The sequence below is a fragment of the Homarus americanus genome, unplaced genomic scaffold (genome assembly GCF_018991925.1).
Source record: "Homarus americanus isolate GMGI-L3 unplaced genomic scaffold, GMGI_Hamer_2.0 scaffold40248, whole genome shotgun sequence".
In the NCBI taxonomy this organism is placed as follows: Eukaryota; Metazoa; Arthropoda; class Malacostraca; order Decapoda; family Nephropidae; genus Homarus; species Homarus americanus.
In genome coordinates this window covers 5,527,753-5,551,346 of record NW_024712526.1, presented here as the reverse complement: position 1 = coordinate 5,551,346, position 23,594 = coordinate 5,527,753, and the positions used below count along the sequence as shown (strand labels likewise).

Here is a 23,594-nt window from a genome sequence, read left to right as displayed (position 1 = left end):
TTAGTGGTGTGTGGTGGTGATTTAACAGTGGTATGTGGTGGTGGGGTAGTGTGGAAGTGGTTTGTGGTAGTGGTGTGATGGTATGGTAATGGATGGTATGGTAGTGGTGTGTGGTAGTGGTGTGGTAATGGTGAGTGGTGTGTGGTGGTGGTGTGTGTGTGGTGGTGGTGTGTGGTAGTGGTGTGATGGTATGGTGTGGATGGTATGGTGGTGTGTGTGTGGTGGTGTGGTAATGGTAGTGGTGTGTGGTGGTGGTGTGTGGAAGTGGTGTAGTAGGGTAGTGTGGATGGTATGGTAATGGATGGTAGTGTGGTGTGTGGTAGTGGTGTGTGGTAGTGGTGTGTGGTGTGTGTGGTAGTGTGTGGTGTGGTGTAGTAAGTGTGGTAATGGTAGTGGTGTGTGTGGTGGTGTGTGGTAATGGTAGTGGTGTGTGGTAGTGGTGTGTGGAAGTGGTGTAGTAGTGGTGAGGGGTCGGCCTCACACACACCCACCACCTCCTTCTCTCACAAACCAGTACAGTGTCTTATACAAGTGTACATCTTTAAGACCCTCGCAACAGATTCAGGAGGTGACAAAATGATAAACACAGATAGGAAAACAATACAACAACAACAACAACAACAAGTGGCCAATTAAAATGTTGTAAGAACTGAGTCAGCCAAAGAAAGACTAGACCCAACACGAGCAGAGCCAAGGCCTGTCTTACATGGTGGTAGGGGGCAAGATGGCGGCCTTAACCTCGCTTCACCCTTAACAGTACTCGAGAATTGAAGTCCAAAAATATACAGTAACTTAAAAGGCACGTGCCGAGCGGTACAAGGAACGGTACAGGAACACACAATGGTACAGTTTAACTCACGGAACAGTATGTCACCTTTGGTTGGGTTGTCATGCTTCACTATTGCACTTTATTAAAATAGTTACTCTAGTTTTACATAATATATATATATATATATATATATATATATATATATATATATATATATATATATATATTCTAAGTTATCTATAGAGAAAAAATCTATTTACTGCAAAATGTAAATTTTCATGATATTAGTTTTTATAAATCTTACTGAAGCTACAAACTTTTCGAGATACAACTAATATACTGTATTAATACACTGTACCAAAACATTATGCAGCACTAATATACTGTATTAATACACTGTACCAAAACATTATGCAGCACTAATATACTGTATTAATACACTTTACAAATACATTGAATTAACACAGTGAACTAACATACTGTACTAATACACTGTGTTAATACACTGTACTAACACACTGTACACAGTCGACTGAACTTGACTACTGCACATGGCCTACCATATATCTCAACTCGTGTGCATTTAAATAACAAATTAAGTAGCATTTGATTTAGACTTATTATAATATACAACAAGTCTTTAAGAAGCCTTTATCAGCTTAACAAATGTATTACTGGACTCCAAAAATTAATCATGGTTCCTTAATTTTATTGATATATATATATATATATATATATATATATATATATATATATATATATATATATATATATATATATATATATATATATATATTGCATTTATATGTATATATATTTATACATATACAAATAAGTAATTTTTTGATAATTGTATACACACATTTATAAGATGAATGTATATATTAACATTTTCTTACTCATAAAGAAGCGATGATTAATGTTATGTTACAAGTTCCTTATACTGACTTTATGACAAAAAGCTACTGATACTAATGAATAACAGGAATGTGAGAGAATATCCCTAATAATAAAGATAACGTATCCTTGTTGTGGTAGGCGGGGCGGGGCGGGGCGGGGCGGGGTAGGGCGGGGCGGGGTGGGGCGGGGTGGGGCGGGGCGGTGTGAGGGTGTAGGGGCCATTCCACACAGCAGCGGTGGTCGTCAAGCAGTAGTTGTCACCCGCAGGTTCACTTTGGCGGAAGTTTTACGAGAACAAAATCTTTCTTTCTTTTATTAATATTTTGTTGCTTTCTGCTTGGTTTATGTTACTTATGAAACACGTTGGTTTGGGTGTGTATGTGTGTGATGCTGCTGGAACACTCGGTTTACCACGTGGTTTCAGTCATGTAGGTTGACATGATGCCCACAGCCACCAGCACGGGGGAGCAGGCCATCACGTGCGCCCTGTTGGGGGAGATGTCCTGCAGGGAAGAGACCAAAAAAGAGAAATGTCCATTATTTACACTGGTACACAGGCAAGGGAGGAGCAGGGATAAGTTCGCCAATCTGCTATCGCAAAACAAACGCCTAAAATATACTCTGTTTGGGGTCACTGTTTTGTTGCATTAGCATTCCGTACATTGTGAAGGAATACTTGAATTAGTTAAGTGGAGATTTAAATTGAACTTTACTGAAAATTCAAGATGATTGTGGGGGGGAGGGGGGAGGACTTTTTATGATGCCATCACCAACAACTGAGTGAGCTAAGACGTTCAGGAACACATAGTTACGAATGGAACTAAAGCCTTCAGGTGTGTTAACAACGGTGTGTAATCAATCGGCTTGGACAGAAACATATCCTAATAAACTTATGATAACGTATCGTCGCAAGGCAGAACATACAGCCACTATCTAACTAAAGGTCAGGCGGCAGACTCAACACTCACTCAGAAGCACTCAGGTCAAAGGTCATACTCCGACAGGGTAACCACAGTGTGTAGGCTGCCAACAAGCCAACCAGTAGGTGTTGTTGTCATCAAGACATGCACTGTTAAAGGTGTGTTTGATCAGCCAAGGTTAACTTGTCCCACTACACAAAGTAAAACATAGATGCGTGCTATTATGTCTATCAATGTGGCAACCAACTGCTAGTACTTGTTAAAGGGGAGCTTGACAAACAAACTGCAAGTAGTTTATTATGCTGTCACACTAATTTAGAATTGCAATGACTTGACAACTATTCGTCAGTGTCGAGTTGAAGCAGAACTCGTTCAAGAAAAGTCTCACTAAGGAAGATGTAAAGGTCTCCATAGCCAGGTAAAGCACGGAACACCAACTAGGAACATACTGACGGCTCTAGGCTCACTCCCAACATCCACAATACAAAGCCTCCAAGATTATGTTGCAAGTGTGTGTTGAAGTGCATGTTGCTACGGCAAGATGTTAATAAATGGCACCTGACTCCTCTAGGGCTCTTCTGCCGCTGTTGCAGAGTGACGTCATCTGGAGATGCTCATGACGTGATAAATGACGCCATTTAGCAGAGCTCATGACGTAATAATGACGCCATGGTGTAGATTCATGACGTGATGATGACGTCATGACGTACAGCTCGTGGCATGGCGTCAGGGTAATGATGATGACGCCTTGCTGGGATGCTCATGACGTAATTGTGACGTCATGCTAGGATGTTCATGGCGTAACAATAACGTTATGGGATGCTAATGGCGAATCAGTGACGCCATGCTGGGATACTAATGACGTAATAATAACATCATGCTAGGATGTTATTGACGTAAGAATGGCGTAATGCTGGGATGCTACTGACGTAATAATGACGTCATGCTAGGATGATCATGACATACTAATGGCATCATGCTGGGATGGTCATGACGTAGAACGCCAAGCTGAAATAATTCATGATGTAATAATGACGTCACGGTGTAGAGCTCACGGCATAATGACGTCATGCTCGGAGGATGCTCATGACGCACTGAACAGTTCGTGACGAATTGATGACGTCATGGTGTGGAGCTCACGGCATGATGACGTCACTATGCAAAGCTGATTACGCAATTATGACGTCATGGGTAAAGCTCATGACGTTATGCTTAAATAAATATATATAATTTTTACTTAAGATTCAATGAAGCTTTAAAGATGGTACATAAGACATTGTTATAGAAACACTGAACCTCTGAGAGATACAATTTTGTGTGAAATATTTGTGAACTGATAAAACAACACAAATTCATTTATTTATCTGAATCACGACAAAAGACGCAATATTTGTTCATTATAACCGACGAAAATATATTAAATTATGTTCTTGATAAAATAAAATGTTCTTAAGAGTTAAAAAGGTGAGGGGAAGGAGGGTGTTGTGATTTAAGGCCTGTGTGTGTGTCGGGGAGGGGTGAAGGGGTGGTGTGAGGTGGGAGAAGAAGGGGTGGGGGGGTGAAGGGGTGGTGTGAGGGGAGAAAAAAGGGGGAAGAAGGGGTGGGGGGGGAAGGTGGTGTGAGGGGTGAAAAAGAGGGGAAGAAGGGGTGGGGGGTGAAGGGGTGGTGTGAGGGGGAGAAAAAGGGAAGAAGGGGTGGGGGGGGGTGGGGGGTGGTGTGGGGGAGAAAAGGGGGAGAAAGAAGGGGGTGGGGGGTGGTACTATTATACAGCTGATCATTGTTTTCCTTTTTTCTTTTTTCTTTTCTAAACTAACGCAGGAGGTTTACACAACCATACACACAGGACATAAACATACATACACATAAACCCACACACACACACACATACATACATACATGAACACGAACTTACTGATCATAAATACACTGTCCAAATGGTATACACACACACACACATATGTATCCACACACACACAATATACATAGACACACGCCTTACTGTACACAGGCATACATACACACACACAAACACACATATTGACCTGGATAGACGCAAGATAAAAGTGTACAGACACACACACACACGCACACACACATTTGTATATATGCAGACACAGACAGACAGACAGACAGACAGACAGACAGACAGACAGACAGACAGACAGACAGACACCTGGGACAAAATAAAACCCTTCATCATCTTTATATATTATAAAACACATAAATTAATATATATTTAGACGAAGAAAAAGCAACACATATACTTTAAGAACAGACAGTTTCCATGCAATAAGGACATACACTGTAAAAATGCCCAGAAATCTATCAGATTAAAAAAAAAAAAAAAGGCTTGTAATCCCAGGAGGACGATGACTTAGTACCCTGAGTACACGTGTTATCTTACTCAAGGGATAAGGTCATCTTATTCAAAGGGTTAAATCGTCGTACTCAAGAGTTTATTAAGTCATTGTACTCAAAAGGTGAAGCTATCGTACTTAAAGGGTTTTGTCATCGTACTCAAGAGGGGTTAAAATGCAAATTTTTAAACTACTCTTTAAGAAAATTACTAAAAAGAGATTACAAAATAGCGAAGAAAAATATGAAATATACTAAAAAAAGTTGAAATATTCTAAAAAAGGTGAAATATTCTAAAAAAGGGTAAATATTCTAAAAAAAAGTTGAAATATTCTAAAAAAATCTACAATAAATACGATTAGTAAATGAATAAAATGATTAATATTAATTCATCAATATATTTTAAATTGGTGATTTATTTGGCGCCAAAAAAAAAAAATATTCACTTTAATTGTTTACTAATCATGTCTAATCAGAGTTACTTAATTACCTAATCATCAGCTGTTCTCGCCAATCGTCATAATCCAATCACTAAGGTAATCGTCCTCCTTACTCCTTCAGATACTGTACCAATCAGTGTAAGGAAGTAATTATAGGGAGATAGGCCTTTATATATGGGGGAGAGATAGTGGTGGTGCTGGAGAAGTGGCGGTGGAGTAGTAGTTGTGGTGGTGGAGTAGTGGTGGTGGAGTAGTGGTGGTGAAGGAATAGTGGTGGTGGTGGAGGAATAGTGGTGGTGGTGGAGGAATAGTGGTGGTGGTGGAGGAATAGTGGGTGGTGGTGGAGGAGAGTGGTGGTGGTGGAAGAATAGTGGTGGTGGTGAGGAATAGTGGTGGTGGTGGTGGAGGAATGGTGGTGGAGGAATAGTGGTGGTGGAGGATTTGTGGTGGTGGAGGAGGAATAGAGTGGATGAGAATGGTGGTGGTGGAGGAATAGTGGTGGTGGGTGGAGGAATAGTGGTGGAGAGGAATGAGGGTGGTGGAGGAATAGTAGGTGGTGGTGGAGGAATAGTGGTGGTGGTGGTGGAGGAATAGTGGTGGTGGTGAAGGAATAGTGGTGGTGGTGGAGGAATAGTGGTGGTGGAGGAATGAAAGTGGTGGTGGAGAAATAGTGGTGGTGGAGAATAGTGGGTGGTGGTGGTGGAGGAATAGTGGTGGTGGGAGGGAATGAGGTGGTGGTGGAGGAGGAGGAATGAGGGTGGTGGAAGAGGAATAGTGGTGGTGGTGGAGGAATAGTGGTGGGTGGAGGAGGAATGAGTGGTGGTGGTGGAAAATGGTGGTGGTGGAGGAGGAATAGTGGTGGTGGTGGAGGAGGAATAGTGGTGGTGGTGGGAGGAGAATGGTGGTGGTTGGAGGAAGAGTGAGGTGGTGGAGGAGGAATAGTGGTGGTGGTGGAGGAATGTGGTGGTGGAGGTGGGATGGTGGTGGTGGTGGTGGAGGGAGGGGGAGGGAAATAGTGGTGGTTGTGGAGGAGGAATAGTGGTGGTGGTGGAGAATAGTTGTGGTGGTGGAGGAGAATAGTGGTGGTGGTGGAGGAGGAATGGTGGTGGTGGAGGAGGAATAGTGGTGGTGGAGGAGGGTTAGTGGTGGTGGAGGAGGAATAATGGTGGTGGTGGAGGAGGGAATAGTGGTGGTGGTGGAGGGAGGAATAGTGGTGATGGTGGAGGAGGAATAGTGGTGTTGTGGAGAGGAATAGTGGTGAAGGTGGAGGAGGAATGATGGTGGTGGAGGAGGGAATGGTGGTGGTTGGAGGAGGAAGAGTGGTGGTGGTGGAGGAGGAATAGTGGTGGTGGTGGAGGGGAGGGATATTGTGGTGGTGGAGGGTGGGATGAAAGTGGTGGTGGTGGTGGAGGTGGAGGAATGAGTGGTGGTTGTGGAGAGAGGAATAGTGGTGGTGGTGGAGGGAATATGGTTGTGGTGGTGGAGGGAATGTTGGTGGTGGAGGTGGAATAGTGGTGGTGGTGGTGGTGGAGGAGGAGAGATGGTGGGAGTGGTGTGGAGGAGGAATAGTGGTGGTGGTGGAGGAATAGTGGTGGTGGGTGGAGGAATAGTGAGTGGTGGAGGAGGAATAGTGGTGGTGGTGGAGGAATAGTGGTGATGGAGCAATAATGGGAGGAGGAATAGAGGTGGAGGAGAAATAGGTGGAGGAATAGTGGTGGTGGGAGGAATAGTGGAGGAGGAATGGGGGAAGGAGGAATGAGGTGGTGGAAGAGGAATAGGTGGAAGAGAATAGTGGTGGTGGTGGAGGAATAGTGGTGGTGGAGGAGGAATAGAGGTGGATGAGGAATAGTGGTGGTGGAGGAGAATAGAGGTGGATGAGGAATAGTGGTGGTGGAGGAATAGTGGTGGTGGTGGGAGGAATAGTGGTGGAGGAGGAATGAGGTGGTGGAGGAATAGTGGTGGTGGTGGAGGAATAGTGGTGGTGGAGGAATAGTGGTGGGAGGATTTGTGGTGGTGGAGGAGAATAGAGGTGGATGAGGAATAGTGGTGGTGGAGGAATAGTGGGGTGGTGGAGGAATAGTGGTGGAGGAGGAATGAGGTGGTGGAGGAATAGTGGTGGTGGTGGAGGAATAGGTGATGGAGCAATAATGGTGGAGGAGGAATAGAGGTGGAGGAGAAATAGTGGTGTTGGAGGAATAGTGGTGGTGGTGGAGGAATAGTGGTGGAGGAGGAATGAGGGGTGAAGGAGAAATAGTGGTGGTGGAGGAATAGTGGTGTGGAGGAATAGTGGTGGAGGAGGGAATGAGGGTGGTGGAGGAGGAATGAGGGTGGTGAAGAGGAATAGTGGTGGTGGAAGAGGAATAGTGGTGGTGGTGGAGGAATAGTGGTGGGAGGAGAATAGTGGTGATGGTGGAGGAAATGGTGGTGGTGGGAGGAGGAATAGTGGTGGGAGGAGGAATAGTGGTGATGGTGGAGGAGGAATGGTGGTGGGTGGAGGAGAATAGTGGTGGTGGAGGAGGGTTAGTGGTGGAATAATGTGGTGGTGGAGGATGAAGGGAGGAGAATATTGGTGAGGAGGAATAGTGGTGATGGTGGAGAGAGAATGGTGGGAGGAGGAATAGTGGTGGTGGTGGAGGAATAGAGGATGAATAGTGGTGATGGTGGAGAAAATGGTGGTGGTGAGGAGAAGAGTGGTGATGGTGGAGGAATAGGTGGTGGTGGTGGTGGGAGGAATAGTGTGATGGTGGAGGAAAATGGTGGTGGTGGAGGAGGAATAGTGGTGATGGTGGAGGAGGAATAGTGTGATGGTGGAGGAGGAATAGTGGTTGGAGGTTAGTGGTGGTGGAGAGGAAGAGGGTGGTGGTGGAGGAGGAATAGTGGTGGTGGTGGGAGGAGGAATATTGGTGGTGGAGGTGGGATAGTGGTGGTGGTGGTGAGAGGAGAATGGTGGTGGTTGTGGAGGAGGAATAGTGTGGTGGTGGGGAGGAATAGTTGTGGTGGTGGAGGAATAGTGGTGGTGGAGGAGGAATAGTGGTAATGGAGGAGGAATAGTGGTGGTGGTGGAGGAATAGTGGTGGTGGTGGAGGAATAGTGGTGGTGGAGGAGGAGGTTAGGGAAGTATACTGAAGGTTTGAGTAGGTTAGAGAAGGGTAGGGTTGTGGTGGAAGAGGAGGAGAAGGACTAGTGGTGGAGGTGGATGAAGAGGATGACGTCATAGTAATCTGGCGTCAGCCTCGCAGGGAGTGATGTCATAATCCCAACTTCGTGTAGTGACATCATATTCCCAAACTTGCGTCAGTATTACGAATTTGAGTAGTGACGCATCACAAACTTAGTGACATCATAACTTACAAACCCAGGTAGTGACGTCATAATCCCAAGACTGGGGAGTGACATCATAATGAGTGAGGTAGTGAGGTTGGTGACACAAGGATGGGAACTAAGATGAGGACGGTGACATCATTAACATTACCTTGTACACAATGAAGTCAATCACCGATCTTACAGTAATAGTTATCAAGTATTCTGTATATTTACTTACTCTCAGAGGTCAGTAATTCTTGTCTGGCATCATCTTTAAATTATCAGTTAATTCCTTATATTTATATATATATATATATATATATATATATATATATATATATATATATATATATATATATATATATATATTTATGTATATATATATAGAGAATGGAAGTAATGTTTTATATAAATGAGGAATTTATGTTAGGAGTGTTATTGACTCTTTGTCATGTTTTTATATACATATTCATGATGTTTAGTTAAGTGTAAATCATTACAGCAACATCTATAAAATTAGATTTATTTACAGGTAAAACTTCAACTCAACTTCAATCTTAGGACTCTGTACGTAAAACATTGCAATCTAAGATCTTCTCTCATGGGGTTTTTCAGCTGGAGAATACGGTAGTACTAAGTGACGTTAAGAAAACATTCAGTCTTAAGAGTAATAGCATATTCTAGAGGCAAGACATTAGTTGGATCTGAGAAATCACTACAAGCTACTCAACTAGTATAAGACCCATAATCTGGGAGAATCACACTTAGATGTATCGAATTGAATCCAAAATGATAATGGTCTTTGATTCTCATTTGTGGCCTATTTTAGTCAACAAATTTCACAAGTCGTCTGGAAAAAAAAAGGACAAATGATTTGTTTTACTGAAAAAAGCGAAACTGAATATTTCTTTTTTTTTAATTTTGACATATGATAACTGTATGGAGTAATTTACTATTTTTATTTGCTAGATAATAAAAGCTTGAAAGGGACACAGTTGCACAAGCGAGAGCAGCGAAAACAAACCCCATATTTTGGTGAGAGGACAACGTGCCCACATGTTGTATTATTACCGTGGCGGCCATGAGGAAGACACGTGTTCAGGGTTGTGTAGTAGTGACAGCGAAAAGAGTGTGATGTTTTGGTCAAGGTTCTCTTGGGGCTCCCCCCAGGGGCCAGCACTTCTAGAGTAGAGGTCAAACTGTGGCTAAGCAAGTAACAAACAACCTTCTTAACCAGTCCATCTTCGTGTCAGTGAATGAAGCTCAAAGGAGTAGTTAAATCTTTGTATAGGAAGGAGGGATGAACCTTGAGTGAGGGTCGTCCAGGTGGTGACTAAGGTACTGTAGGTAGCGGGTGGTGGGTGAGGCGGGCGGAGCCGTTTGGTCTGGATGGACAAGCTAAGCAACTGACAAATGTCGTTGGAATCACTGTGAGTTTGGCTTTCTTGACTGTTATTCTAAAACATCTCAAACTGCTTTCTACTCGATCATCACATGGAGAAAATGAATATCCTTGACTTCAGAACAAGGGCTGATAACGTATAATGGAGATATTTAGCAGCGGTATGATTGCTGGTTTTTCACTTCATAAAACACCATCCGTGAAGTTGATCCTTTAAGAATTAATTTTTACAGCAAATCTGCGATGTTCTCAGATTAGGGTCTTACATGTGTGTAACTACCCAGTTGCCAGTTAGCTGCTGTAGCTGCGCGTGCCAGCTGCAGCAGGCCCGCCGCGTGGTCTTGTGAGGACAGTCCGTGTGGTTTAATGCATTATTGAACTAGTTGTTTTGACATAAATCTGACTTGTTGCACTCCAAAAGTCATTCCACTGAGCTACATACCACTATCACTATGACTATGACTATGAAACACTCACTGTTGTGCGGTCGCTTTTTGTGTACCAGGACGTCTTGTTATCTGCTCTTGTGGGCCAAATCTGAGGGGTTGCCTGAGTCACAGGCGGCACCTAAACAAAAATACTTAGCTTTTTCTCCCGACTCATAAAATGTGGGTACAATTTTTTCTGACCTACATACTCAAGTTTGGATCTTCTAGAACGAATGCGGCATACAATGAGGATATAATTTTCTCCAATAAAATTTGCTCCGAGACAAGTGTTTTGCATTAGCCGACTGGCGAAGATATGGACACATTAGTTTTTGGTTGAAGGAAAATATGTGTATATGTGTGCCACACTCACAGCTCAGAAATATTTACGGTCTCCTGACCACTAGAGAGAGAACAAAGTTTTGTGGGTGGCGGTGTGGTTGAAGCCAGTTTACAGGTATGAGGTAACTTGACCACGGAAACATGTAACGTGGAGTGAACCCTCCTCTATACCCTGGACCTAACACCTCGTCCAGGCATTTCACCCTTCAGTAGCCTGGCGAACACGTCGCCTTGAGGCATTTCACCCTACAATAACCTGGCGAACACGTCGCCTTGAGGCATTTCACCCTACAATAACCTGGCGAACACCTCGCCTTGAGGCATTTCACCCTACAATAACCTGGCGAACACCTCGCCTTGAGGCATTTCACCCTACACTACGCATGACTTTAATTCTTGCTAACAAGCATTCCATCTTAAACTACCCTCTGCTTGAATTTCTTGCCTTCAAACACTCCACCTCACAGTGGCTTTGACCATTATTTCGTGCCATGACGCACTCCACTCCCTAATACCCATGACCATATACCTAGTGGGTTGAAGCACTCCACCTAAAGTACACCTTGACCTTTATCTCTCGCTTATCACCACTCTACACCATAGTACCCAACTTGTATCTCTGGCCGTCAGGTTCTCTACCCCAAGGTACCTCCCGCCCGGTAGTTCTCCTTACACTACCTTCTCTGCTTTAATCACTTGCCTTGAAGCTCTCTGGATCTGACAGGAGCCTCATCCTCTGTATCTCATTGCCTTATGCCGCCAACATCTCATTGTGTGTCTGGCGGCTGTGCATGATCCAGTATCATGACTCAGCATCACGACACAGCATCACAACACAGCATCATGATACAGCATCATAACACAGTATCATGACACAGCATCACATCACAGTATCATAACACAGCATCATGACAAAGTATCATGACACAGCATCACGACACAGCATCATGACACAGCATCATAACACAGCATCATGGCACAGCATCACGACACAGCATCATGACACAGCATCATAACACAGCATCATGGCACAGCATCACATCACAGTATCATAACACAGCATCATGACAAAGTATCATGACACAGCATCATGACACAGCATCACGACACAGTTCCCTACATGACACTCTTTTCCCCTGCCACTAACATTACTAGTGTGATCTAGGCTTCCTTTCGTCGACCGATTGCCATTAATAACAATCTAATTACTTTATATGACCCAGCTCCCTGACGTGACCTAGCTCCACCTGCATAACGGTAATGACCTTTCCAATTAACGCGCTTTGTACTATATTGCATGACCAATCCCAAAACTTTTTACACAGCGTGATCAATTTGACCTTGGGATGTGGGGCCATCTTTGTAGAATGACCACCAATGACCCAGTTCACCAACATGACCCAGCTTTCCCACATGACCCTATACAGTATGAGCTTGTTTTCCCCACATGACGCACCTCTCCTACATGACCTCCACTTGACCTACATAATCCCACATGATCCATATTTCCTGTTACTTTACCCACCTTCAGTTCATAGCATCAACAGGCTAGTTTCTTAAGGTGATCTAATACTGAACTCCCATGACCCAGCTCTTACACGCCCAGTTCCCATCCATGACCCAACTTTTCCACATGACTCCATATGACCCAGCTCTCCCACAAGACCTACCATAGTTTTCTGTTTAATTAAGTATCAGCTTGTGAGAGTCAAGAGAGGACTACACGACTTCAGTCCCCCTCAGCTGGGTAAGTCTGCCGACCAGTCCTCACTGGCAGACACTAGGGAGGTCCAGAGTCCCGTAGGCCTGGTGACTCATTAGGGACAGTGTGGATACAGCACACTGTAGACTAAGCCTTTGTTCGGTACACAAGGAGGCAGTATGGCCGGCACTGCACTCGACCGCCTTAACATCCCCAACTGCTAGAGTTAGGTACCCATTCACAGTTGGGTGGACTGAGGTGCCCGGCGCGAACTTGCGACCATTAGGGCAGGAGGCGAGCGCTGTATCCACTCATCCACTGCACCCAGGAGGAAGGTGACAGTAGAGAAACTCTCACCTCAAGCAACACCACGTCACATGTTGAAGGTGTTGACATAGTAGTGTTAACAAACTAAGACGAGATAATATGCTGTAAGCACCAAGAAGTGAAAACAAGCAGATGTTAGCAAACAGGTGAAGAGTGAGTAACACATGTTTATAACAAGAATATCCAGAGGATAACAGGTGTTCATAAAGCCAATAATTAGTGTAAAGAGAAACAGTTAGTGCTTTTGTAAGAATAACAGGTGTTAAAAATAGAATATAAGATATCGTATATAACAACAGGTGTTGAAGCATATAATAACAGTTGTTCATATATTGAGTAGCAGATGTTATGAGCATGTATTTTTTAATTATAACTAATAACCGGTGTCTACAAAAACCAGGTACTTAAAGGTAAACATCAGGTATTATTAAAGTATCAGCAGATGTTTAAATGAATACCAGGTGTACTGTAACAGGTGATGTAAACATGTAACGTACAATAAATTATATGTTCATACAGCTGTTTGTAAAGTGATAACGTGTTTATAATATGTGTTTATAATATATGGATGTTTGTATGCAAATTACATATGTTTGTAAGTAAATAGCAGATGTCTAAGGAACTAACATGTGTCTGTAAGTAAATAAATGGTGTTTATAAAGTAAGGGGGGCTTTTATAAGTATATAACAAGTGTTCATACAAAGGATAAAAAGTGTTTACAGATATTAACAACAGATGTTAATAAGAAGATTACAAAGTATTTACTAATAATAACAGGTGTTGGTAAAGAGAATAACCAGCCATTAGAGATAAAATTACAGGTTAATGAAGGAAATAATATGTCAGTAATTACAAGAACAGGTGTTTATACAAATAATAACTGGAGTTCATAAGAAAAACAGTTGCTTAATGATAAAATTTTTGATAATAATAAAGAAAAGCAGGTGTTTACAAGGGAGAGTACAGGTGTCTACGATGAGAAGAGATGCTTATATAAACTAAAGGGTGCTCATTAAGACTCAAAAGGTGTGTGTAAAACAGGATAACAAGTGTTTACAATGACAACAGGTGATCTTAAGATAACAACACGAGTTTACAAAGAGAACATTAGGTGTTTATCATGATAATAATAAGTGTTGATCAAACATCTACTGGTAAAGCTGAGGTTAAAGACAAATAATCTTTAGAAAAAGACATGTGTTCACAAGCTCAGTTGGTTGAACGTTCGCCTCGCAAGCAAATGGCCACGGGTTCTATTCCTGACCAAAGCAGAGTACTGTATTAGGCTGGCTACCTGTACACTAGCTCTCGTGTGTGTACACTATCTGTTACGGATGTTGGTGGTGGACCACCCACTAGCTGCTAAGATGGTGGACCAACCCTTGGGTGGACCACCCACTAGCTGCTGAATGATGGTGGACCAACCCTTGGGTGGACCACCCACTAGCTGCTGAATGATGGTGGACCAACCCTTGGGTGGACCACCCACTAGCTGCTGAATGATGGTGGACCAACCCTTGGGTGGACCACCCACTAGCTGCTGAATGATGGTGGACCAACCCTTGGGTGGACCACACACTAGCTGTTGAATGATGGTGGACCAACCTTGGGTGGACCACCCACTAGCTGCTGAATGATGGTGGACCAACCTTGGGTGGACCACCTAGCTTGCTGAATGATGGTGGACCAACCCTTGGGTGGACCACCACTAGCTGCTTTGAATGATGGTGGACCAACCCTTGGGTGGACCACCCACTAGCTGCTGAATGATGGTGGACCAACCCCTGGGTGGACCACCCACTAGCTGCTGAATGATGGTGGACCAACCCTTGGGTGACCACCCACTAGCTGCTGAATGATGGTGGACACATGAACACACTACTGAATGATGGTGGACCACCCACTAGCTGCTGAATGATGGTGGACCAACCCTTGGTGGACCACCCACTAGTGCTGAATGATGGACCAACCCTTGGTGGACCACCCACTAGCTGCTGAATGATGGTGGACCCATCTTGGGTGGAACCCACTAGCTGCTGAATGATGGTGGACCAACCCTTGGGTGGACCACCCACTAGCTGCTGAATGATGGTGGACTAACCTTGGGTGGACCACCCACTAGCTGCTGAATGATGGTGGACCAACCTGGTGGACCACCCACTAGCTGCTGAATGATGGTGGACCAACCCTTGGGTGGACCACCCACTAGCTGCTGAATGATGGTGGACCAATCATGGGTGGACACACAGCGCTGAATGGTGGACCAACCCTTGGGTGGACCACCCACTAGCTGCTGAATGATGGTGGACCAACACAGGTGTGGCGTAACCCATTAGCTGCTAAGTGCAGGGACATCAACACCTGCCCGGCCGTGGTAGAAGGTTTGTATGCATTAAGAAAAGAAATATTGTATAAGAAGAATTAAACACAATTTCGTTCAGCGTTAATGATGTCATTAAAGGATAATGATAATCATAATAATAACAATAATAATATTAATACAATTATTACTATTATTATTTTTTTTTTTTATTACTACTACTACTATACTAATAATAATGCTAACAATAATTATAATAATAATAGCAGTAGTAATAATTATTAATAATAATAATAATAATAATAATAATAATAATAATAATAATAATAATAATAATAATAATAATAATAATAATAATAATAATAATAATAATAATAATAATATAATAATAATAATAATAATAAAATAATAATAATAATAAAAATAATAATAATAATAATAATAATAATAATAATAATAATAATATTGTTAATAATGTTCATAATAATAATACTAAAATAATAATAATAATAATAATAACATCATAAGAGGGACAGCAGGAAAGTGGTCTTACTAAGAGATGTCACTACTATCTCTCTCCCTGTTGCATTCAGCATGGTGCACACACACACAGGCAATTGTTGCAAGGTTTGACGTAGAGAAAAAACAACAACAACAACAACAACAGATTATACAAAGAAAGGTTGAGTACCATTTAAAGAGTTGCATTTAGGATCGGCTGATTTAGATTGAGTTTGAGAACGACATTTTTCTTGGAATTTAGCTCCCTATCTTAACCCACGTGACCTATTGCCCTCCTACCTTTGCCCACGTGACCCATTTCTCTCCTATCTTAAACCACGTGACCCATTTCTCTCACTTAAACCCACGTGACCTATTTCTCTCCTACCATAACCCACATTTTCTCCTACCTTAACCCACGTGACCCATTTCTCTCCTACCTTAACCAACGTGACCCATTTCTTCCTACCTTAACCACGTGACCCATTTCTCTCCTACCTTAACCCGTGACCCATTTCTCTCTTTACCCACGTGACCCATTTCTCTTAGCCCACATGCCCATTTCCTCCCACCATAACCCCGTGACCCATTTCTCTCCTACCTAACCCCACGTGGCCCATTTCTCTCTTAACCCACGTGACCCATTTCTCCTTAACCCACATGACACATTTCTCTTAACCCACATGACCCATTTCTCCTCTACCCCTTTGACCCATTTCTCTTTAACCCACATGACCCATTTTCTCTATACCTTAACCCATGACCCATTTCTCTCCTACTTTAACCCACGTGACAGTTCTCTCCTATCTTAACCCACGTGACCCATTTGTCTCCTATCTTAACCCACGTGACATTTCTCTCCTACCTTAACCCGTGACCCATTTCTCTCTTAACCCACGTGACCCATTTCTCTCCTTAACCCATGACCCATTTCTCTTAACCCACATGACCCATTTCTCTCATACCTTAACCCACAAGGCATTTCTCTCCTACTTTAACCCACGTGACCCATTTCTCTCCTACCTTAACCCGTGACCCATTTCTCTCTTAACACATTTCTCTCTATCTTAACCCACTGATTCTCTCCTATCCTTAACCCATGACATTTTCTCTCCTACCTTAACCCACACCATTATTTCTCCTACCTTAACCCGTGACCCATTTCTCTCCTACCTTAACCCGTGACCCATTTCTCTCTTAACCCACATGACCCTTGTTCCCTATTTGACCTTACTTGACATGGCTCCATATAGACCCACACACTCAGGTCTTGGTTGTGTGTGTGTGTGTATGTCTTCAATATAACCTGCTCTACACGACTCCTCACCGCCACCTTTTTCTTTATGACGTCAGAGGCCTAATTCTCCTATATGTATGACGTCACATGCCCCAGTCATCCTACTTGACCTAGTTTCCATCTGTAATCTAGATTTTCATGACCTAAAATGAACCAGTTTTCCCCTCCCACACACACACACACACACACACACACACACACACACACACACACACACACACACACACACACACACAGACCCCAGATTGTACCTTAAGGACCCAGATCCTCCCCAAGGACCCAGTTTCCCTTCATCCTTCACCCCCACCTCCCGCATGACATAACTTTTCCTCAATCATAAAATGACTTGCTCCTACATAACATAGGCTGCTCTGTATAACCTAACCTAACCTAACCTAGCCTAGCCGAACCTAACCTAACCAACCTAGACCTAACTAACCTAACCTAGCGAACCTAACCTAACCTAACCTAGCCTAGCCGAACCTAACCTAACCTAACCTAGCATAGCCGAGCCTAACCTAACTCTAACCTAGCCTAGCCGAACCTAACCTAACCTAACCTAGTCTAGCCGAACCTAGCTACCCCTAATCTAGCCTAGCCTAACCTAACGCAATCTAATCTAATCTAATCTAATCTAACCTAACCTAACCTAATCTAACCATGGCTCTGGCTCCAAGTCTAGCACTCGTTCTGGTTCAAGCTCTAGTTATGGTACTGGTTCTGCTACTGAATGAGTTGCCATAATAAGCATCAGTATTACCATAGATTCAAGAGTTGCCATAATACAGGCATCAGTATTACCATAGATTCAAGAGTTGCCATAATACAGGCATCAGTGTTACCATAGATTCAAGAGTTGCCGCAATACAGGCATCAGTGTTACCATAGATTCAAGTGAGTTGCCATAATACAGGCATCAGTGTTAATACAGATTCAAGAGTTGCCATAATACAGGCATCAGTGTTACCATAGATTCAAGAGTTGCCATACAGGCATCAGTGTTACAGATTCAAGAGTGCCAATACAGCATCAGTATAGCCATATAGATTCCTGAGCGCTACACAGGCAAATAAGTATTAACAGTAGATTCAAGAGCTGTCATAATACAGGCATCAGTTTTACCTACAGATTCGAAAAGTTGTTACACACAGGCATCAGTATAGCCATAGATTCCTGAGTTGCCATGTTAATACAGGCATCAGTATTACTTGTATAGATTCGGAGCGCTGCCACAGGCATCAGTGTTGTTGAAGAGATTCAAGAAGCTACACACAGGCACCAGTATAGCCATAGATTCTTGATACACAATGCAAGTACAGTATACCATAGATTCAAGAGTTGCCATATCATTGCATCAGTGTTACCATAGATTCAAGAGTTGCCACAATACAGGCATCAGTACAGCCATAGATTCCGAGCTGCCATAACACAGGCAAACAGTATTACTATAGATTGAAGAGTTGCCAATACAGGCATCAGCTACCAGTATAGATCTGAAAGTTGCCATAAATAGGCATCAGTATTACCATAGACTGAAAGTTGCCATAATACAGGCATCAGTATAAATATAGATTCCTGAGTTGCTGCGCAAACAGGCATCAGTATTTATAGATTCAAGAGTTGCCATAATACAGTGCATCAGTTTTACCATAGATTCGAAAGTTGCCACAACACAGGCATCAGTATAAATATAGATTCCTTGAGTTGCTGCTAACACAGGCAACAGTATTACTTATAGATTCAAGAGTTGCCATAATAGGTGCATCAGTTTGCAATTACATAGATTCGAAAGTTGCCACAATACAGTATCAGCAGCCATAGATTCCTGAGTGCACAGGCAGTGTAAAAGTATCAGTATTACCATAGATCCAAGAGCTGCCATAATGTTATGTGCACTGCTTTACCATATAGATTCGAGTTGCCATAATACGGCATCAGCAGAGAATATATAGATTCAAGAGTTGCCATAATACAGGCAATCAAGTTTTACTAGATTCAAGAGTTGCCATAACATGTGCATCAGTTTTTACCATAGATCAAAGAGCTACACAGGCATCAGTATTACCATAGATTCAAGAGTTGCCATATCACAAGTAACGGCATTACCATAGATTCAAGAGTTGCCATAATACAGGCATCAGTATTACCATAGACCAAGAGTTGCCATAATACAGGCAACAGTATTACCACAGATTCAAGGAGCTGCTATAATACAGGCATTAGTATTACTATAGATTCAAGAGTTGTCAATACAGGCATTAGTAGGTCACCATAGATTCAAGAGTTGCCATAATACAGGCATCAGTATTACCATAGATTCAAGAGTTGCCATAATACAGGCATCAGGAATTACGATAGATTCAAGAGTTGCCATAATACAGGCATCAGTCTTTTACCATTTAGATTCAAGAGTTGCTATAATACAGGCATCAGTTTACCACAGTATCCAAGAGTTGCCATACAGGCAGCAGTATAACCATAGATTCAAGAGTTGCTACACACAGGCACTGCTTGCACTATAGATCTGTTGCCAATACAGGCATCAGTATAGCTATAGGATTCAGAGTTGCCATAATACAGGCATCAGTTTTACCATAGATTCAAGAGTTGCACACAGGCATCAGTATTACTACAGATTCAAGAGTTGCCAGCACACAGTGTACTGGGGTATTAACAGAGCCCAAGAGTTGCTACACACAGGCATCAGTATTACCATATAGATTCAAGAGCGCTACAATACAGGCATTAGCATACTATAGATTCAAGAGTTGCCATAATACAGTAAGTATCAGTATTACCATAGATTCAAAGAGTTGCCATAATACAGGCATCAGACCATGATAGATTCAAGAGTTGCCATAATACAGGCAGCAGTATAACCATAGATTCAAGAGTTGCCATATATTGCGCATCAGTATTGCTACCATAGATTCAAGAGGCTGCTACACAAGGGCACTGCCTTACCACAGATCTGTGCTGCTTAACACAGGCATCAGTATAACATAGATTCCTGAGTTGCCATAATACAGGCATCAGTATAGCCATAGATTCAAGAGTTGCCATAATATTATGTAATGTGAAATTTGATGATAGATTCAAGAGTTGCCATAATACAGGCATCAGAATTCACCAGATTCAAGAGCTGCCAGCTTGTATCACAGACAGCAGTATAACCCTAGATTCCAAGAGCTGCCATAATACAGGCATCAGTTTCACCATAGATCTGAGCTGCCATAAATACAGGCACTGTATAGCTAGATTCAAGAGCGCTACACAGGCATCAGTTCACCATAGATTCAAGAGCCATACAGCATCAGTATTACTCATAGATTCAAGAGTTGCCGCACACAGGTAAGCAGTATAACCACAGATTCAAGAGCTGCCATAATACAGGTATTACCATGATCAAGAGCTGCCATAACACAGGCATCAGTTTTAATTGTATAGGGACTGGTGCTGCCATAATACAGGCATCAGTATATTTACAGATTCTGAGTTGCTTGCTAATACGGCATCAGCCAAGAGATTCAAGAGCGCTACAATACAGGCATCAGAATTACGATAGATTCAAGAGCTGCCATAATACAGGGTTGGAATTACAGATTCAAGAGCTGCCAGCAATACAGAGACAAAAGTAGTATAACCCAGATTCAAGATGTATAATACAGGCATCGAAGTGTACTACAGATTCTGAGTTACAATATTGCAAGAACAGTATAGCCATAGATTCAAGAGTTGCTATACAATATTGGTGGCATCAGTTTTATCAGGCAGATTCAAGAGTTGCCATAATACAGGCATCAGTATTACCATAGATCGTGAGCAAGGCATGGTAATATTGCGCATTAGTATTACCATATACAGATTCAAGAGTTGCCATAATACAAGGCATTAGCATAACACAGATTCAAGAGCTGCCATATCACAGTACTGCATTACCATAGATTCAGAGGTTACAATACAGGCATCAGAATTACTAGATTCAAGAGTTGCCAAGGGTCACAGGCATCAGTATTAATTACAGATTCAAGAGTCACAACACAGGCATCAGTTTTACCACAGATTCAAGAGCTGCCATAATACAGTGATCAGTTTACCATAGATTCGAAAGTTGCCATAATACAGGCATCAGTATACATAGATTCCTGAGAGCTGCTACACACAGGCATCAGTATACAGATTCAAGAGTTGCCATACAGGCATCAGAATTACGATAGACCAAGAGTTGCCATAATACAGGCACATCAGAATTACCATAGATTCAAGAGTTGCCATAATACAGACAGCAGTATAACCCTAGATTCAAGAGTTGCCATAAATGCTGCATCAGTTTTACCATAGATTCGAGTTGCCATAATACAGGCATCAGTATAGCCATAGATTCAAGAGTTGCCATAATATGCGTGCACTGCCTACCATAGATTCAAGAGCTGCCGGCAACAAGCAGTAAAGTATCAGAATTACATGATAGATTCAAGAGTTGCCATAAGTCATTACAGGGTGAAGAAATTCTGATAGATTCAAGAGTTGCCATAATACAGTATCAGTATTACCATATTCAAGAGTTGCCATGTGGGCTACAGGCATCAGTTTTAACATAGACTGAAAAAGTTGCCACATACAGCATCAGTATAGCCATAGATTCCTGAGTTGTTACAATACAGCACTAAAAGAGCTTACAGATTCAAGAGTTACATAATACAGGCATCAGAATTAATAGATAGATTCGAGTTACAATATGCACTGTGAATTACCATAGATCTGCTGCCATAATACATGCAGGCAACCCTAGATTCAAGAGTTGCCATAATATTGCGCATCGGGGGTTTTAACATGATCTGAGTTGCCATAATACAGGCATCAGTATAGCTAGATTCAAGAGCGTTGGCAATACAGGCATCAGTTTTACCATAGATTCAAGAGCAAGGCACACAGGCATCAGCATTACCATAGATTCAAGAGCTGCCATAATACAGGCAGCAGCATAACCATAGATTCAAGAGCTGCTATAATACAGCATCAGTATACTATAGATTCAAGAGTTGCTACACACAGGCACTGGGTTTTACTCATAGATTCGAAAGTTGCTATAAATACAGGCATCAGGATAGCCATAGATTCCTGAGTTGCCATAATACAGGCACTGCATAGCCATAGATTCCAGAGTTGCCATAATACAGGCATTGTGAATTACGATGAGATTCAAGAGTTGCCATAATACAGGCATCAGAATTACTACATAGATTCAAGAGCTGCTATAATGCACATGCAACTTAGATTCAAGAGTTGCCATAATACAGGCGACTGAAGGTTTTACCATAGATCTGAGTTGCCATAATACAGGCATCAGTATACAGATTCAAGAGCTGCCATAATACAGGCATCAGCTTCACTATAGATTCAAGAGCTGCTGCAATACAGGCACTTGCATAAATGGCAGATTCAAGAGCGCTATAATACAGGCATTAGTGCTACCGCTTATAGATTCAAGAGTTGCCATAATACAGGCATTAGTATAACCATAGATTCAGTGAGCGTTTACACACAGGCACTGTGCATAACATAGATTCAAGAGGTGCCATAATGTTGCGTACCAGAATTACATAGATCAAGAGTTACATAATTAGCTACTATAGATTCAAGAGTTGCTATAATATGAAGTACCGCTTACTAACAGATTCAAGAGTTGCCATACGGCAGGTAATTGCATACTATAGATTCAAGAGTTGCATTATAGTATCAGTATACTATAGATTCATGGGAAGAGTTGCCACAATATAAGTATCAGTTTACCATATTCAAGAGCGCTGGCCACAGGCACTGCTTACCTATTGAAAGATTCAAGAGCTGCCATAATAAGGCATCAGTATAACCACAGATTCAAGAGTTACAACATGGTATCAGTATTACTATAGATTCAAGAGCTGCTACAATACAGGCATCGCCTTGTTTACAGATTGATGAGTTACCTATTATGTACTCAAATTACGATATCCAAGAGCTGTGCTTACAATACAGGCATCAGCATTACCATAGGATTCAAGAGTCGCCATATCAGCAGGCACTGCCTTGACTCACAGATTCAAGAGTTATAATGTGGTGACTCAGTATTACCATAGATTTAAGAGTTGCCATAATACAGGCAACAAAATAAATGATTTAAGATGTACAATATGTGTATTAGTGTACTACCATATTCCAAGAGTTGCTACATCATGAAAATAGTATTACCATAGATTCAAGAGTTGCCATAATATTATGCATTAGTACGTCACAGATTTAAGAGTTGCCAGTATTGTTATGTTAATCAGTATTACCATAGATTTAAGAGCTGCCACAATACAGGCATTAGTATTATCATAGATTCAAAGAGCGCCATAATACAGGCATCAGTATTACCATAGATTCAAGAGCGTCACACACAGGCATCAAAGGCCACTTTCAGATTCAAGAGCGCCATAATACAGGCACTGCGTCGGCAGATTTAAGAGTTGCCATAATACCGGCAATCAGTATTACCATAGATTCAAGAGTTGCCAATGTTATGCGTATTTAGTATTATCATAGATTCAAGAGTTGCCATAATA

The 23,594-nt window shown here is 42.2% G+C and overlaps 1 long non-coding RNA gene across 1 annotated transcript; it reads right to left on the bottom strand.

Annotated features, from left to right (window-relative positions):
- Positions 1 to 387: 387 nt before the first annotated feature.
- On the bottom strand, positions 388 to 11,821 carry LOC121861247. Its single transcript, XR_006087994.1, has 2 exons — positions 10,567 to 11,821; positions 388 to 2,172 (listed from the first exon to the last, which is right to left on the bottom strand). It is a non-coding gene; the product is annotated as an uncharacterized LOC121861247 (long non-coding RNA).
- Positions 11,822 to 23,594: the final 11,773 nt, after the last annotated feature.